This window comes from Hylobates moloch, unplaced genomic scaffold (assembly GCF_009828535.3).
Source record: "Hylobates moloch isolate HMO894 unplaced genomic scaffold, HMol_V3 SCAFFOLD_16, whole genome shotgun sequence".
In the NCBI taxonomy this organism is placed as follows: domain Eukaryota; kingdom Metazoa; phylum Chordata; class Mammalia; order Primates; family Hylobatidae; genus Hylobates; species Hylobates moloch.
This window is the reverse complement of record NW_026652291.1, coordinates 73,144,288-73,163,428: the sequence shown is the minus strand read 5'-3', so window position 1 is coordinate 73,163,428 and position 19,141 is coordinate 73,144,288. Positions and strand designations below refer to the sequence as shown.

At 40.6% G+C, this 19,141-nt stretch overlaps 1 long non-coding RNA gene across 2 annotated transcripts; it reads right to left on the bottom strand.

Annotated features, from left to right (window-relative positions):
• Window positions 1-3,105: 3,105 nt before the first annotated feature.
• On the bottom strand, window positions 3,106-18,816 carry LOC131381590 (uncharacterized). Of its 2 annotated transcripts, none has more exons than XR_009210434.1 (3): window positions 18,691-18,816; window positions 17,794-17,862; window positions 3,106-3,243 (listed from the first exon to the last, which is right to left on the bottom strand). It is a non-coding gene; the product is annotated as an uncharacterized LOC131381590 (long non-coding RNA). The 2 variants fall into 2 exon arrangements; XR_009210435.1 differs by lacking the exon at window positions 3,106-3,243 and adding an exon at window positions 17,046-17,345.
• Between the last annotated feature and the right edge of the window lie 325 nt (window positions 18,817-19,141).

Below are 19,141 nucleotides of genomic sequence, written 5' to 3'. Positions count from 1 at the left end.
TTAGAAAGTCATCTATCTCCTTGCCTCCAGGAAGCATGGAAGTTAAACCATCTTGAAAAGATTTGTGTTATCAACAGATGATTCCTTCATTTATTCATTCATGACATATTTGAGTACTTACTGAGGGCCAGCCTGTGTGCAAGGAAAAATATTCTCAAAGAGGAAGAACAAATGAGGTAGAGAATTCCCCAGGACAAGGTAACAGGGATAGACAAGTTATTCTGGAGTTCATCCACTAAAATTCTGGGTGGGTGGGTGGGTTGGTTGGTTGGTTTTGTTTTGTTTGTTTGGCAGTCTTGCTCTGCTGCCCAGGCTGGAATGTGGTGGTATGAACCCAGCTCACTGGCAACCTCTGCCTCCCGGGCTCAAAAGATTCTCCTGCCTCAGCCTGCTGAGTAGCTGGGATTATAGGCACCTGCCACCATGCCTGGCTGGCTAATTTTTGTATCTTAAGTAGAGACGGGGTTTTACCATGTTGGGCAACCTGGTTTCAAAATCCTAGCCCAAGTGATCCACCCACCTCTGCCTTCCAGAGTGCTGGGATTACAGGCGTGAGCCACTGTACCTGGCCCAAATTCTGGTGTTTGAAATGTGATGACTTTAAATGCTGACCCTGCCTCCCCACGTACCACCCCCCCTCCACAAAAAAAAAAAAGGCATGAGAATGTCTTTTGTAAATGTTTAGTTATAAGAGGGTGTGGTGATAAACAGGAGATGGTGGTGGGGCTTCAAGGTGTGTAGGCTGCCACGGTATTTGTCTGGAAAACGGATGATGTCACTTAAAATGCAAAGCATTAAGTAAATCACTGTCTGGGGAGCCAGACGGGAGGGAGAATAAATCTGGGTAAACCAAAAGTCAGAAGAAACATAAGTGCCAAAACACAAGGCAATTAGACCCTGAAAAATGTTATTTCATAACAATGGAGTGTCTTAGATAGCAGGAGAGAATTCACAAAGGCTCAAGGCCTGTGATTTCCTATTCTTTCATTACCCAACTTATTACCCACAGATCACGAGTTCCGCCTCTTCCACCCACACTGTCCCTCACACCCTCTTGTAGTTTCAATGCGCTGGCCGTGACTCAGCCCACACCTCGTTTTGCTTTTGAACCTCCCTACACAATACAGTCTTGCCACTACTTCAGGATACCGTTTAGCACACATGATTCAGGCTGTTTCCGTTTTCCACGTTTATCTTCCTCCATCTGAGGACTGGCACCTCCCCTCTCTTCTACGGCAGCTGGATCTGGGTGAATCCCAGGGCCACAGAGTGAATGGTTGCTTTTTCTCTTGCTGGATTCTGGGCCATTTCTAATGTCCTCACAGGGCACAACTTGCCTCCCCTCTGCTTTTCTGCAGGGTCACATGTGAAATAGCCACATCTCATGAAATGCTTTTGTAGAAATGGGCACCGAGGAAGGCATGGAACCCATTGCAAACTGCCTCAGAGGCCAGTGCTTTTCAAAAGACAAAGTGGGAGTTGGTAAGCATGAGTTACCACTGCTTCTCTCTAAGCCCAACTTGGCCAGTGGGCAGGTGTACTTACGCTTCTAGGTGTGACTGTATTTTCATGTAAGCTTTGTCCTTCTCTTCTCTTACAGTTTTAAGAACAAATTTATATTAAGAAAATCACGGTGAGTTTACAGCTGTACTCTTTTCCAAAGCTAGTCCAAGTAAGGCAGGCCTCTGCATGAATTTCTTATTTAAGAAATCAAATCTATCTACTCTGAAGATATTCAAAGGGAAGCCTTGTAGGCAATGAACACCCTTCCAAGAAGGGGCTTCCAAAAGTTTGCTAAGAATTATAGCACTTGAGGTCTCCTAGGGATACTGTTTTAATTTATTTGGATAGATGAAGTCTAGAAATATTTATTTTAAGAGAATCAAGCAGACCACAATATTTGGCTTCCTGGCACAGGGTCTCTTTTCTCCCAGGAGGGTTGCAAATCTTGGCAAGACCTGCAGGTTTTTCACTGTCTCAGAATACCTTTCACTGAAATTTGATCACCAAGTAAAATGACAGTTTACTTCAAATCAGGTTGGTTCTTTTACAGTTTGTTTAGGAACTTGACCTTTCAGCTTTTGCAACTTGGACTAAACATTTATCTAGCATTTACTCTGCTAGGTATGATGAGAGAGAGAGAACTGAAACTGGACATTTTTCTTTCCTTGTTTTGATGCTTGGTGAACTGCTACTTATCCTTCAAGGCCCAGTTCAAATGTCACCTCCTTGATAATTTTTCATATTACATAGGAGAAAATAACACCTTAAACAGATGAAAGTAATATTTGATTAACATGGTAGTGATTAGAAAATGTATGTCAGTCCTGTAGAAGAAGTTAAATGTTGCTTTTATCCACCTCAAAACTGGCATTCTCTACCAATGTATGTACAATGGAAGAAGGAATTCCCTAAAGAATTCCTCTATACAGAGGCTACACAAAGCCAGGTGATGTTTCTTAAATATAACATTAAAAACTATCATGAGCTGCATAATGCTGGTTTTGGTCAGTAGCCGGAATAGTTGAGATATTCCAAAATCATAGTAGTTGACTGAATGACATAAAATTATTTTAACAATTAGTATTATTATTATTGAGACGGAGTCTCGGTCTGTCACCCAGTCTGGAGTGCAGTGGTGCGATCGTGGCTCACTGCAACCTCCGTCTCCTGGGTTTAAGCAATTCTCCTGCCTCAGCCTCCTGAGTAGCTGGGACTACAGGTGCCCGCCACCGCTCCCGGCTGATTTTTTTGGTTTTTTTTTTTGGTTTTTTTTTCAGTAGAGACAGGGTTTCACTGTGTTAGCCAGGATGGTCTCGATCTCCTGACCTCGTGATCCACCCTCCTCGGCCTCCCAAAGTGCTGGGATTACAGGCATGAGCTACCGTGCCCGGCCAACAATTACTATTATTTTAACTTTAATTTCAGGGGTACATGTCCAGGTTTGTTACGTAGGTAAAACTGTGCCATGGAGGTTTGTTGTACAGATTCTTTTATCACCTATGATTTCATCATTATTCATAATTTATTATTAATAACTATGTCTGGTACTCACCAGTTATTTGTCCTAATGCTCTCCCTCCCCCCACTCCCCTTCCCCACAGGCCCCAGTGTGTGTTGTTCCCCTCCCTGTGTCCATGCGTTCTCATTGTTCAGCTCCCACTTGTGAGAACATGCGATGTTTGATTTTCTGTTCCTGCGGTAGTTAGCGGAGGATAGTGGCCTCTAACTCCATCCACGTTCCTGCAAAGGACACGATTTTTTTTTTGAATGCGTAGTATTCCATGGTGTATATGTACCACATTTTCTTTATCCAGCCCACCATTGATAGACATTCAGGTTGATTCCATGTCTTTGCTATTATGAATAATATTGCAATGAACATAACATGTGCATGTGTCTTTGTAACAGGATGATGTATAATCCTTTGGGTATATACCCAGTAATGGAATCGCTGGGTCAAATGGTATTTCTGTCTTTAGGGCTTTGAGGAATCACCACACTGTCTTCCACATGATTGAACTGATTTACACTCCCACTAACACTGTGTAAGTGTCCCTTTTTCTCCACAGCCTCACCAGTGTTTATTTTTTTGATTTTCTGATAATAGCACAACAATTTTTTTTTTTACCAACATCTTATTCTTAAAATTTTCAAACATAAAGCAAAGTTTAAAGAAACTTACAATGGACACCAGTTTACTCACCATCTAGATTTTATTATTAACATAATTGACTATATTTTCCTCATCACGTACCAATTTATTACACATTCCTCTATCCATTTTACTGTTTTGAAATACTTCAGAGTAAACAACAAGCATCAGTATATGTCACTCTAAATAGTTCAGCATGCATGTTATTAATTGGAGTTCAGTGTTTTTTTGAAGTAAACTTTATACACAATGAAATGCACAAAAAGTATAGTTTTCATAAATGCTCACTTATGTAACCCAAGCCCCTATCATCATATAGAACATTACGCTCACCCCAGAAAGTTTCATCATGTTCTTTCATAGTTCATCTGTCCTCAATCCCCATAGAATAGGTTTCAATAATTTTTTTAAAAAATTCAATATAACTTCTATAACTTACTAGAGGCATTTCCTCTTACTAATAAATTATTTGGCAAGAAAAACGATGTGGCATACTTGGAACCTATTAAAGTAAGAGACTATATTTTCCTTTGTATTTGTTGCTGGTGTATGTCAAGAACAAGATTAGTGTAGTGGTTAATGACATATTCTTTGCAAGATTACTCAGTAAAATGCTGTCCCCATACTGCACCTCGACTGTAGATTTTATTTGTAAAAATGATTCACCCTATGTCCTTTTTAAAAAATAAATTGTATTAGGCTGGGGGTGGTGGCTCCTGCCTGTAATCCCAGCACTTTGGGAGGCCGAGGCAGGCAGATCACTTGAGCTCACAAGTTCATGACCACCCTGGGCAACATGGTGAAACCCAGTCTCTACAAAAAATACAGCTGATCGTGGGTGGTGTACACCTGTAGACCCAGCTATTTGGGAGGCTGAGGTGGGAGAATCACTTCAGCCTGGGAGGCAGAGTTTGCCAAGATCACACTGCTGCACTCCAGCCTGGGTGATGGAATGAGACTCTGCCTCAAAAAAAAAAAGTGTACATGATTTAAGGTGTACAACATAATGTTACGAGATATATATAGATAGTAAAATGGTTACTATAGTGAAACAAATCAGCATATCTATCATCTCACATAGTTACCTATTTGTATGTGTGGCAAGAGCAAGTACAATCTATTCATTTGGCAGGAATTTTAAATACAAGACCATTAACTAGAGTCCTCATGTTCATTAGATCTGCTACTTTGGATCCTTTGACTTATATCTCCCCATTTCTTCCCCACCACCCTGCCCCTGGTAACCATTGTTTTATTCTCTACCTCTGTATTTGACTTCTTTGCAATATGGGTCCTTTGGGGGTCCTTGTATAGTTACCTTCCTCATTGCTTGGGGCTATTAGGGGGAAAGTGAGGCTCTCCACATCCCTCAGCCCATTACTTCCTGGGGTGGCCCCTCCCATCTCTGTCACCACTGCGTTTTCTGTCTTCTTCCCTCAGTCTTGGAAGAGGGAGAGAGGACTGCTGAAGGGGAACTGCCTGTCAGTTGGGTTCTAGGAAGAGTCCTAGGAAAGGGAAGCAGTATTGTCAAGAAAGCTCTTCTAGCTGAAATGGAATGAGGGGAGGAGACATGGATAGATACAAATGCATGTTTTGGAATGGTTTCAGACTAATGAAACAAAGGGGAAGAAGGTCAACTAGGTAGTGGAGAAAGCAGAAAGGAAAATGATGAATGCGAGAAAACATTTCAGATAGATTCCCTAGTTCTCTCCTTATAAAGTTATCTTCTGGTAGCTGACTTTCAGCCCCTGAGCTCTGAGGACTGCTCGACTCTGACTCCTAAGACATCCTCCAGTGAGCTTTGTGTTTGTTCCCCTCACACAGGACAAAATAACCAAGTTGGCCGGCCACGGAGGTACACCTCTGTGGTTCCAGCTATTCAGGAGGCTGAGGCAGGAGCATCGCATAAGCTCAGGAGTTCTAGTCCACTCTGGATAACATACCGAGACCTTGTCTCTTAGGAACAAGAGGCAACACACACACACACACACACACACACACACACACACACACACACAAAATCGTCGAAGAAAGCACAGGAACTCCGACCCTTCTTGCTGCTCTCAGAGGGATAGAGCCACCTGGCTATTCTAGCCAAACAGCAGGACAGATAAATGAAGGAGCTGAAACCACCCAGTACCATCATACTGGATGGTTAACCATTATGGTTGCAGGAAAAATTGTTCAGAATGAGCAAAAATGTAGAATTCTGTTATACCCCTATTTTCTATATCTTAGCTTTAACACATACACCAGTTCTAATGTATATAACCAATTTCTAACTCAGCTTTGAATTGTTTGCCTTTATAACCATTCTATGTAGACAATGTCCTATATACAGACATGCATAGAGAGTGTCAGTGTCTGTACAGGAATGTTATCATTGTTCAAAGAACTTTCAATTTCTGAGTAGGTCAGCCGGTTAATTAATGTGCCAATTCTAACATCTACTTCTTACAGATGAAAGAGGCTCAGGAACAAAGATGCTACTTGAAGTCATCAAACTTCCATGTTGGGTGAATTCAGAAAGCCACTCTCTTTTATTTCAATTACTCATATGGCCTCTGCCTATTGAAAACACAACAGTTCTGCTCTACCTTAGGCAAAACTGTTGGAAATGAAGTCTTTCTTTCATTTACTGTTTGGCAAAAGGATCCCTGATGGGCAATGTTACAGAGTTCAATTTCGCTTTCTCAACAAGCTTCTCCTTAACCTGTCCCTCTCCAACCCAGCTCCCCCACCACAAAAATACTTCGACTTCCCAGCAAGCTCCTCGGGTCTTTTTACCTGTCCTGTATTTAGACTTCTCCAGTGAGTAAATGGAAGGCACTCACAACTATATCAAAGTCCTGTGCAGGGCAGGGCTTATGAAAGCAACCAAACTTCTACTTACAGCACCAGGGCGAGCTCACTGCCTGGCACATGGAAAGTGCTGAATGCAAGTGAGAAAAAAAAGGAATAAATGAGGTCCAGTGGGGCACTTAACAAAAGGAACAAAGATAATATCTGCTCTCAAAGAGCTTCTAGTCCTTCTGGAGAGGAGTTAGAAAATAGTTGAACAGCTGAAGAATACTTACACAGAACAACTTCTCAATATTTATAGACTAATTTAGTACCAACTTGGCCCAGAAAGGCCAAGGAGCAATACCACATTTAGATGAAGTCGATAAGGAAAGATTGCCTAGGGGAAGGGGGTTTTGAATTGGGCTTGAAAGGGAAAGGATTCCCTATTTAATAAATGGTGTTGGGAAAACTGGCTAGCTATACGCAGACAACTGAAACTGGACCCCTTCTTTACACCTTATAGAAAAATTAACTCAAGATGGATTAAAGACTTAAACCATAAGACCGAACACCATAAAAACCCTAGAAGAAAACCTAGGCAATAGCATTCAGGACATAGGCTTGGGCAAAGACTTCATGACTAAAACACCAAAAGCAATGGCAACAAAAGCCAAAAATGATAAATGGGATCTAACTAAAAGAAAGAGCTTCTGCACAGCAACAGAAACTATCATCAGAGTGAACAGGCAACCTACAGAATGCGAGAAAATGTTTGCAATCTATCCATCTGACAAAGGGCTAATATCCAGAATCTACAAGGAACTTAAATTTACAAGAAAAAACAACCCCATCAAAAAGTAGGTCAAGGATATAAACAGACACGTCTCAAAAGGAGACATTTATATGGCCAACAAACATATAAAAAAAAGCTCATCACTGGTCATTAGAGAAATATAAACCAAAACCACAATGAGATACCATCTCATGCCAGTTAGAATGGTGATCATTAAAAAATCGGGAAACATGCTGGAGAGGATGTGGAGAAATAGGAAAGCTTTTACACTGTTGGTGGGAGGGTAAATTAACTATTGTGGAAAACAGTGTGGCGATTCCTCAAGGAGCTAGAATCAGAAATACCATTTGGCCCAGCAATCCCATTACTGGGTATATACCCAAATGATTATAGATCATTCTACTATAAAGACACATGCACATGTATGTTTATTGCAGCACCTTTCACAATAGCAAAGACTTGGAACCAACCCAAATGGCCATCAATTATAGACTGGATAAAGAAAATGTAGCACATATACACCATGGAATACCATGCAGCCATAAAAAAGGTTGAGTTCATATCCTTTGCAGGGACATGGATGAAGCTAGAAACCATCATTCTCAGCAAACTAACACAGGATCAGAAAACCAAACACCACATGTCCTCACTCATAAGTGGGAATTGAACAATGAGAACACATAGACACAGGAAGGGGGGAACATCATACACTGGGGCTTGTAGGGTGGGGGGTGGGAGCTGGCGGGAGGGATAGCATTAGGAAAAATACCTAATGTAGATGACAGATTGATGGGTACAGCAAACCACCATGGCACATGTATACCTATGTAACCTGCTCATTCTGCATGTGTATCCCAGAACCTAAAGTATAACAAAAAAATAGATTGCCCTCACATCCACCATTTAACTTTCTGCAACATCTGTCACCATATTGATCACAAAGGTTGATGTGGCTGCCAACCTGGCTGGCTATGTGGGTGTACCCTTTCTCCCTCACTGCCCCATGTACATCCTTCCCAAAGCTCTGTGCTTTGTTGAAGAGAACTACCTTCCCTGATAAAATGGTTAAGTGATACAAGTTTTACAGCAGGCTTCAGCTTCAAATTGAAAATCGCTTAATTATAAAAATACTACTTTTCAACAACTCATGAAATAAAAATATAGCCTATTCTGGCATAGTTGAAACATCTGACATTTTGTGAATGCTATTTTAAATTCAGTTAAAATGTTCAATATTGAAAGTAGCTATTCTTTATTGTGATAAAACTAGAAATTTTGGTGGAGCCCAGCATCATGGTAAAAACAATGATCTTAGAAAACTTAAAAATAGAAGCTATGGAGCAGAACTCTACTTGGAATTGGTTGTGGTATACATGTAACTCATAGGTTGGTTAAAACCAGCTGTGATATTCTACCATTCAAAATAAAAACTATAATTATCAAACTTTTAAAAAGTAGATAATTATAGTAATTGAGCAGAAAGGAAATAAAGAGGCAGAAGTAAAACATTTAAGGCTTAGGAAGAGCAGATTTGCTTACTGAGAGGAGCGAAAGTTTCATTGAGGAATAATGAAAAGTGAGGGTGGTAAGATGAGATGAGGGACAAGTCTCATTGATGAGTCATTGATGAGTCTTGAATGTGCCTCTGTAAGTTCATAAATTAGGAAGAATCATAAACACTGAAGAAGGATAAAATTGCTACTTTTTTTGGTCATTATGAGTGAGGAAAGCCTGGGGCTGGAAAACCAGGCAGAAGCCGTTGAGATAATGGCAGAATCAGGGATGAAGTCCAGAAGAGCGCAATGGAGATGGGTACGAAAAAGCAATTCCCTTTCTAGTCACTCAACATAGAACAGGCCAAGTTATATTTAAGCCAGACTTTTAAGTTTACCTCCGACGTCCAGTTTCTATCACTTCAAACCTTCAAGTTACCAGATGTAGATCTGAGTTTTCCTCTCTGCTCACCAGAGAGTTCTCACTCAGCAAGAAAAGGATTGCTCAGACCTTTGTCTGATCTTCCCCAATATATTTTCATCTTCTATAGATATGAGCAGGAGATTTTCTTCTGGAGTCAGCCTGTTCAAATTCCTTTTGGATTTCTGTTTCTTGATCAAGATTTTCAAACTGTCATCTTAATGAACGATTTTGTTCCATATTTTAATATACTGAAACTTAATGATAATTTAAAATCTGTCTATATGAATGGTTACTTGAACCACAGTGATCAAGAATGCTTGGAGTTACCTGAAGATTGATTTATTCTAATGGGCATATTTCTGTGCCATTGCTTATGAGCTTACAAGATTTTTTTTTGTGCTGGTAGTATTACCTAGTAATCTTGAGTTGGCCAACCTAGATTTGATTCTGGCTGCACAACTTGCTGGCCATGTGATCTTAATCTGTCTAACCTCAGTTTTTTTATCAGTAAAATAATGATAATATATACCATGTAGTAGTAGCTCTTAACATGTAGTTGCCAGTAACAGAAGCATCTCTATCACCTGGGAAATTGTTAAATGCACATTCTCAGGCCCCACACCAAATTTACTGAATCAGAAACTCTGGGGGTGGGACCCAGAAGTGTTTCAACAGCCCTCCAGGTAATTTTGATGCTTATTGAAGTTCGAAAACCAATGTGATAGGGTAAGCACTAGATACTTATAGGGATTGTAATCAGTAAGGGAGATAACATACATAGTGTTTGGTGCAGGCCTGGTACTAATGAAGTGCTCCATAATTCACAGGCATACTGTTAGAGGCGATGGTGGTGACCACCTTCAGAAGCAGGTTAGGAAGATTCCATGATTAGGAATGGTGGCCATGATTAGGCTACCAAAAGGAACACCCTATTTTCAAAAAAGTGAAAACCCATCCAGGCACCTCACAAGTAACCAGGCAAATGTTTGTTCTCTAAAATTGCTGAAACATAAATCTGTCCCTAATTCCCATATGAGACACAGTCATATCAACTTATCTGTCAATGCTTTAGCATAGATCCCTTGAACATAAGCTGATCTGCAATCCCAGAAAACAAGGTAAAAATAAATAAGTTGCTGTAACTTTTATTGGTGGTTCTAGGTTACAACTCTATCCCTGACTCCCTCTAACATCTGTTGTCAATTTGGAATGCTTATTGTGGTTAGGACCTTGAAAAACCATGATTTGCCTGTTTGCATGATAATGGAGTCAAGGTTAGCCTCTTGTTTTTGTTTTTGTTTTTGTTTTTGTTTTTTGCCTAACTTCCACTGGCCCATTGTGGCCAGTGTTCTGGCAGTGGAGGTGGGAAGCAACCCATTAAGTAAGTAGCCCAGAAGTGAGATGTGTCTGATCTCTGGGTGAGGATAGACAGAGTAACAAAATATAGCTTCCATGGCTCTTCTATTTATCTAACAAACAGTTTTGAGCTTCCACAATGTTTCAGGCCTGGTGCTATGTCAAACAAAACAGCCCCTCCATAGGACTGACAAGTGGGGAAGACATATATATATATTTTTAATCTGATGTATATAATAATCTAATCTAATACTATAAGTATGTAGTCATTTAACTATTGTTTTAAACTGAAATTGTAATAAATGCTATAAAGAAGTATATGGTGTTATATAAGCCTGAAGAATGAAATTAGACTCAGTTGTTGGATTGATGAGGGCTTCTCTGAGGAAGTTGGAGTTCAGGTCTGTTAAAACTTTAGCATAGATCCCTTGAACACAAGCTAATCTGTAATCCCAAAAACAAGATAAAGATAAATCAGTTGCTAAGTTCTAAGATGGTGCCATGATCTTGGCTCCCTGGTTTTGTCTGAATAATCTCCGTCAGTGTGAGCAGGACCCGTGACTGACTTCTAACCAACAGAATATGGCAAAGGTAAGGGGAACTCACTCCTGTGATCCTATTGTGATATATATTAGACCAAGGAGTCAGCAGTGGAAATGGAGACGAACAGATGAATTTGAGAAAAATTAAAAAGGTATAATTGATGGGGTCGAGAGTGGTTTAGAGCTCCCTGGTTTCTGTCTGTCATTCTTGGGAATGAAATGTTGAAAGATGGTCCAGTCTGAGGCAAGGGGTCAAAGATCATGAGTTGTTTGTGCCTGCTGAGTATGAGATGCCTACGTGCCATCCAAGAGATGTTAAGCAGTTGTGTGTAGCAGTTCAGAGCTCAGAGAAATGCTCTGGGCAGAAGAGGAATATTTGGGGATTTTGTTAGTAACTAAAGCATTGGAGGGCATGGACTTTCCTGCCCAGGTAGAGAGATAAAGGGGGGAAAAAGCCTCTACTCAAACCTTGTGGAACTCCTCTATTTAAGAGCTGCTAGAAGAGGTAGAGGCCTGGAAAATAAACCAAGAAAGAGCTGCTGAAGAGAAAAAGGGGACATTTCCAGGTGTCTCTCTTGGGTGGTACAAGTATCTTTGACACATGGATTACTTGTACACTCTCCTTCCTTGAGTAACCTGAAAGCATTTGGAACCTTTGCTTTTTACTTCTGTCCTAACCCAGTCAACTCAGTACACGGAGCACATAGTAGGCCCTGGCCAAATAGTTCTTGAATTGAGTCATTTCCTTCATATTTAAGAAAGGGCAGAATAAATAGATGTGGAGACCCAATTCCTTCAAGCACATAAACAAATGAGCAGAGTACAGGATATTGTTTCATTGGGTAAAGGTAAATATACAGCTACATGACTAAAATAGTTCAAAAGCCATCTCAGTAGTTTCTGTTGCTGAAATACATTTAATCAAATGTTTAATCTCTCAGATTCAGAGAGCTGATAACAAAACAAGACTTCTTGGCCCTGCACTGCAATCAGGAGTTAATTATTGTTCGTGCCTTTGGTGTTCCTTGTCTCATGTTCAAGAAGCTTAACTCCTAGTGAAAATGGCATTAGGGACAATTTGTTTGTTTTAAAATTGCATGAAGAATTTATTGCATTTATAATCAGGCTTGGACCAAAACGCACCAGCCATGTACTGAACTTTGGGTCTCGGGAGTGAGCCCAAATATCCCTAATTGGGTGCCAGAAGATAGAACCCCAACAAAGCAATCAAATTCACACTTCCCAGAAAACAACACTAGGGAACAGACCCACCAAAAGCCACTCTGCCACTCCTTAGAGCTATGACCCTCAAAGAATGTACTTGTATTAGTTTCCCAGGGTTGCTTAACAAATCACCACAAACTGCATGGCTTAAACCAATAGAAAAGCATTCTCCCATAGATATGGAGGCCAAAAGACTCAGATCAAGGTATGGGGAGGGCTGTGCTCCCTCTGAAGGTCCTGGGGGAGAATCTGCCCCCTTGTCCAGCTTCCAGTGGCTCCAGGTTTTCCTTGACTAGGGGTAGCATAACCCCAATCTCCGTGTCTGTCTTCATGTGGTAGTCTCCTCTGTCTTTTCCTTTTCTGTCTCATCTAAGGACATTTGTCATTGGATTTAGGAGCCACCTGGATAATCCAGAATGAACTGATCTTGAGATCACTATCATAATTAAATCAATAACTCTTACTCCAAATTAGTACACATTCTGAGGTTCTGGATGGATATCTTTTGGGGATCATCATTCAACCCACTAAAACCTCCTAACAGGCCATGAGGTAAGCAAGCTCAATAATTCCCATATTAAAAGAAAAAAAAGACTTCCCAGAATATATTAAATGCATCTAAAGTGACAGGGGCTTGACTCTGGACTTTCTGAAAAGCCTGGTCAAAAAGATGGTTTCCTGATGTTAGGTAAGAAGTTGTATTAGGGAGTCCCTTCTAGGATAGGATATGACACCCCCAAAAGTACCATCTGACCAAAGGCCTCTTCAGGGACTTGTATGCCAACCATTAGTGTCACCCTTTGATGGCCTGTTAGAAACAGGCATGAGCTAACTAAGAAAGCACATGCCTGGGAAAGATGATGCCTTCATTGACTCATCTGTGGAGAGTTATTTATTTGATTATTTTCCCAGATCATCTAATTCACTGCCAAATAATCTACATGTTTGGGAGAATCTAATTTATGCTATCAATTTTCTTTAAGGAGATATAAAGTCAAGTCAAGACTAAGTTTAGAAATTATTTATGCCGTAAGGCCTGTTCACTTTCTCCTAATCTAGGGTGTTGTCTTCCCAATAATTAGTTCTGGCCAGAGAAAGAGTCTTATGGTTGCCTGGAGGAGTGTAGGGGGTGCACCTGTGCCTGTGACACCCAAGAAGCCAAATAACCAACCAGCCATTGAACTTGCACTAGGAGACATAGTTGTCCTACTATGTAGACCCAATGACAGCATGACAACTTACCATGCAATTTTTAAAAAATAAGCTGTAGGGTCTCAGGGGGAAGGACTGGCTTGAACTTGTTCTTCGGTGACTTATAACCTTTATAACAACATCACAGACCAATGTGGAACCAACAGAGCTCAAAGACTATAATACCTTTATTTCCCATCTATTTGCGAAGAAGATCATTGTACATCATTGCTGAAAGCAATTAGTTACCAGAGTCAGTCACAGCAGAGGAAAGGATAAAGAATGAAACTTTCTGAAGCCATTAAGAATGACATTGCTTGTAAACTAAACATAATTAGGTACCCTGGCTCATGCTGATTGCTCACATCAGTAGGCATTTAGCACAGAGGAGGAAGGGGGGAAATAAGTCACTCTGAGCTAAGGGATAGAAGATTAGATTATAGGAGAGCAGGGTGTAGGATTTTAAACTTGAGTCAAAGGCATAATCTTCCTGATCTTCTGTCCAGTGGAATTGGTCATGCCCGGCCCCCTAATTGGAATGCTGAACGCAATAATGGCTCCAAAGTACTGAGAGCTCCATGGAAGAGTTACGTAATTTGAACTACGGAGGCACATTAACCATGGTCTTTTCAGAGCCTGAAGAGAGTAGGGCAAGGATGGTGCTGCACACCACCATTGCACTGAACTTTCCAAGTCTCCGGCACACGTCATGTCACTCCTTAGTCTAGAAATGCCAGTGTCTTCTACCTCACAAGTAAAGTCAAAGATCTTTTCTTGATATCAATTACTATTATGTTATTAACCATAAAACTCTAAAAGCACAAAACAAAAAACACCACAAATCTCAGCACTACTGTTCCACATTACATCTTGACATGTTTTTCTAGTCCTTCTGCAATGCAGAAATGTGTAAACTTTAAAGCAACAAACAAATGAAACTTCTGGGCTCACTTGACATTAACTTACTCATTCCACAATATTTAATGAGCACTTCCTATATGCTAGGCACCATGAAAGACTAAAATGACAAAGATGCGTAGGATTGTCATTTCCTTGACATGTTCTCCAGTCTAACGAGAGATGAACATAGGAACAGAGGGTGATAATTTGCTCTTGTGTGTGTCTCAGGAATCGGGTGCTAAAACAAATTTTTACAGCCCTCCTCTTGGGACCACTCTTCCCTATTCACCCATTTCTCCTGTTTTCTGTTATGGTAGGTACAAGCAAAAGTCTTGGGGAATGGATTTAGGAGAAAGGAAGAGAAATGTAACTGTCCTCAAACATTTTGCAATGTCTCTTTGTTCATTACAGAAAATTACGCCTCTTTTATAGATTAGTACCATTATTTTCTACTGTTTAATATTATATAAGGTCATAAATATGATCCTGAGTGTAAGAACAATTCTCCATCTTTGTTCCTGTAGACCCCTTGTGTGAAGAGCAGAATTAAGACAAGTGCCACCTTAGGTCAGAGGAAAAACTCTGACTGCCTATGGGGCAACACCGGCCAGAGTAGGAAGCAGATTTTTATTTTAGGTGAAAGCAAACAGCCTCACAGAGGTTCCTCGGTGTAAGAACCATAGTGAAGAAAATATTTCACATTAACCGAGCACTTATGTGCTGGGCTTCACACGCGCAATCTCATTTAAGTTACACAGCATACTTATAAAGTTGGTATTACTATTCTTGTTGTACAGATGACATTGAGGCTAGAGAATAACTTTTCTGAGATTATCCAGTGAACATGTAGCAAACTACTCTGAGCCCCCACGTCAGCGTTCTTAACCTTAGGAAACACAAATCAGAAGATGGCACCAGGCAAAAGAAGCTGCACAGTGTAAAGGCATAGTGTGGGCTGCAGAATTACAAACAGCTTCACACTCTGCTTCTGTTCTTCCTCAGTCAGTCCCCATAACTTTTTTGCTGGTCAGTGTTCTCTTTTCTACGTAGAGGGAAACATCTTGTTTATCACTGGTCCCTCAATATCTGTAACTGCGTCGGCCGGCCTATAGCATAAGCCCTCCAATAATATGTTGAATGAATGCCAAGTTAATACATGACCTCAGACAGGTTAAGAATACTTATTTTTACAGGGCTGTGGTGAGGGTGGGTGGTAATATAAGTGATGTGACTCACTTGGTGCCTGCACACAGACACCGCGTAAGTGGCCGCCTCATTATGCTATATAATGAAGGGGAAAGGTGAATGAACCGAGCTACGGACTTCTTCCCTTGGTCTGAACGCTTAGTGAACTCCTCCCCTACAGACATACTTCAGAAAGTGTGAGGCCACTCTGGGAAATAGGGAGGACTAGACAGGAACAAACTCAGTTTGGGAGCCTCGCACAGATTGTCATACTGTGATAGATTTCCTAGAACGTAAAGACCCTTGGATTGATGCATGTGCACGGCGCCACCAGTTCCCGAAAGCATTTTCAGAGCTTAATGCAGTGCCAGGCTCGGTGTTTGCATGCCCGTATTGTTCTCCTGAGGCAAAGCGAAAAGTCCTTTTTGATTCCTGCTTCATCCACAGGAAAAAAAAAAAAACAAAAATCATACTAGAGAAGTCCTCAGTGGAAACGGCATTGTCACCAAGCATAATAGAAACATCTTAAAGATAAATTTCTTCCAGTTGCTGTGGCCTTTTATCTGGCAACTCAGAGAAGGGTGTTAAGACTGATAAGCAGATTTTCTTCACAGTAAAGTAAAATATTGGAGACTGTATAGAAAGAATGAGCACATTTATGTTGTCTAAAATCTGGCTTTTGTGAAGTGTGCGTCTACTCAAGATATCACTGTTTATCTCCTACAAAGCTGATTTAGCTGTTTTCTCACCTTTTCACAATAATCTCATAGAAAACCCTTATTTTTCATTTGTATTTGACACAATCTCCTGGCAGCAGCTCAAACTGGCCTTCAGGGAGGAGGCCCACTGCAGCTGGGTGGGCCCCTTCCAAAAATCTGATTATCAGCTGCTTTACTTTTAAAGCAAGAAGGTCTTTGGTAAAAGTATTTTGGCCAAATTCCAGCCCTACTCTATATGGTGATTACCAAATACACTGTTGTAACTTGCTTTCAAGGGATGTGGATTTCTTCTAAGCCCAGAAGAGTATGTTCTTTTCCCTTTCTTTCCTCTTTCCTTATCCTTCCTCTGATGACAGAGGGGAAAGGAATGATTCTTCTCTGCTCCTGACTTAGAATGCTCATCAGCCAAAGTGTGAAGAACAAGTCTTCCTCCAGGAAGGGCTCTTCCCAACTCTGCTGAAAGCCGCCTCCTGTGGCAATGCCTTGGGCACCTCCACACACCACTTCTCAGGACAGACTCCACCTGGAGAAGCTAAGGGCCAGGAAAAGGTCGTTTCCCTTGAAGAACCAACACAATTCTTTTTTTTTTTTTTTTTTTTTATACTTTAGGTTTTAGGGTACATGTGCACAATGTGCAGGTTTGTTACATATGTATCCATGTGCCACGTTGATTTCCTGCACCCATTAACTCGTCATTTAGCATTAGGTATATCTCCTAATGCTGTCCCTCCCCCCTCCCCCAACCCCCACAACAGTCCCCGGAGTGTGATGTTCCCCTTCCTGTGTCCATGAGAAGAACCAACACAATTCTTATGATTAGTTAAGGAGGATTCTGTAATCAGCAGAGTTTCTCTCTGCCCGGCTGTTGGAAACCTCAGAGCTAGAAATTGCACTCTTTTTCCCAGGATTTCTTGATATGAATTTTTCTTCGATTACCACTTCGTGTTTTGTAGCTTCTGTTCATGAATCTGTTTTATTAGAACTTTATAACTTGTCTCAAATTCTTTTTGAGAAGTAGATGAATTGTGAATAAACATTTTAAGTGGCTGTCATTACTCTAACCATGCTGTTCCTTTCACCTGAACAAAAGAAAAAGTAACCCAGGAAAGACAATTTAAAAGCATCTTTCTAATGAAGAATTCCTAGCTAGAAGTGTTTGGCTTCACACCAAGATCAAAATAAAATCATTCATTCATTCACATAGAAAACTTTTCATCAAGAAACATTTACTTATAGGATCAAAGTAAACTACCTCCTTTTTTTTCCCCCTGTCCCACCTTCACTTTTTAACAATAACATAGTCAGGAAAGCCTATTTTATAGATAGGTAAACTGAGTCACAGAATGTCAAAATAACTAGACTAAGAAAATATACTAAGTGATAGAACAGATAACAACTGGAGATGCTATAGTCTGTGGGCTCTGAGGAGACAGCACTAGCTCAGAGTCTCCAGACTGGAGCCTTAACCCCATCCCAACACAAAAATTTTGCTGGGCAACCTACCAGGTTAGGTCTCATTTCTCTCACCTCCAATTTCTCCATGAGAATGATGGTATTTCATGCCTTTTACTTTCTTTGAGGAGAGGTTATCAGTTCCTGTTTGATTTAATAAAATGATCCTAATTCAAATATTTCTGTTTAGGGGAAGGAAAGAAAAATTTGCCTTTGAAAAGCCTATTCATTAAAACCACACAATGTGATTCACTAAAAATATCCGCTAAATTATGTAAGTACACTACATACTTACAGAAATTGTGAGAAAAATTTAATCAGAGCAATTGAGGCAAGGGTCAATGTCTATACAGCCTGTTTACACTCCAACCTATTCCTGCAATCAAGAAGGAATGGCAATAGAAATGCCATTTTAAAGAGATGTACACATCTATTATACTAAACTCCTCAGGAATCGGGAGAAAATTTTGAAGAAAGTAAATGGAGGCAGTTGTGGAGGCAGATGAGTAGGAGACACAGCTATACTCCTGTCCTCGTGCTATCTGACCCACAGAACTATCACGATGGGCTCAACTTCCTCCAGACGTTAGAATGGACATGGCCTTAACATGATGCTTGGTTTTGTCTATAGGAATCAATCTATCCCCAGAAACATGTTAACAGAAAATCATGTATGTTCCTGACATGAAGCTGGATTTCAGACGGTGTCAGCCACTAACCCAGCAGCATTCTCCCTTTATTTGTGCTTACATATTTGAAAATAAGGGGTGGGGGGCATACCCAAGTTTACTTTAAGACTAAATAACGTTGCTTTGTGGCACTCATATAGTATCTATTACACATTTCACTTCAAAACCTCATCTCCCCTAAACCCTCTTCAACGTGCTTGAAGTAGCACTGCCAAAGGAAAGGAATTTTCTATTTAACTAGAGCACTGACATTCTGTTACACAATTCGATCTTGTCTATTTACCTGCTCTCAAAAACACAAGACACTAAACACAAAATGCTGAATGCGCTGAGTCTGTGGTGCCATAGGTGTCTGAATGCATCCGTAGCTTCCCTCTCACTCATCAGTGTAATTGTTGCCATGTTATTCCATTTTTTGATTAGTCTAGTCCCTCAAGCTCAATGCTTTTTTCTGGCCCAACGTTCTTCTGCTGGTTGTCATGGTGACTGAATTGTTAGAGAGGAGAAAGGCTCTGTTGTCTGTCATTGTTCTGTTGTGGTTTAGGTAACGCAGGAGGCAACACAAGTGAAGTGGATGGACCTTTTTTGCTCTGCATCATTTCATAGTATTGAAAAATCTCACATAAAAAAGGAGCAAATAGGCCCAACCAAAGAAATAACCAAGCTCTTTCTAAAGGAAAGTGCACATTATTATAAAGAGGCAAAAATAGCACTAATGATGAACTGAGTAATCT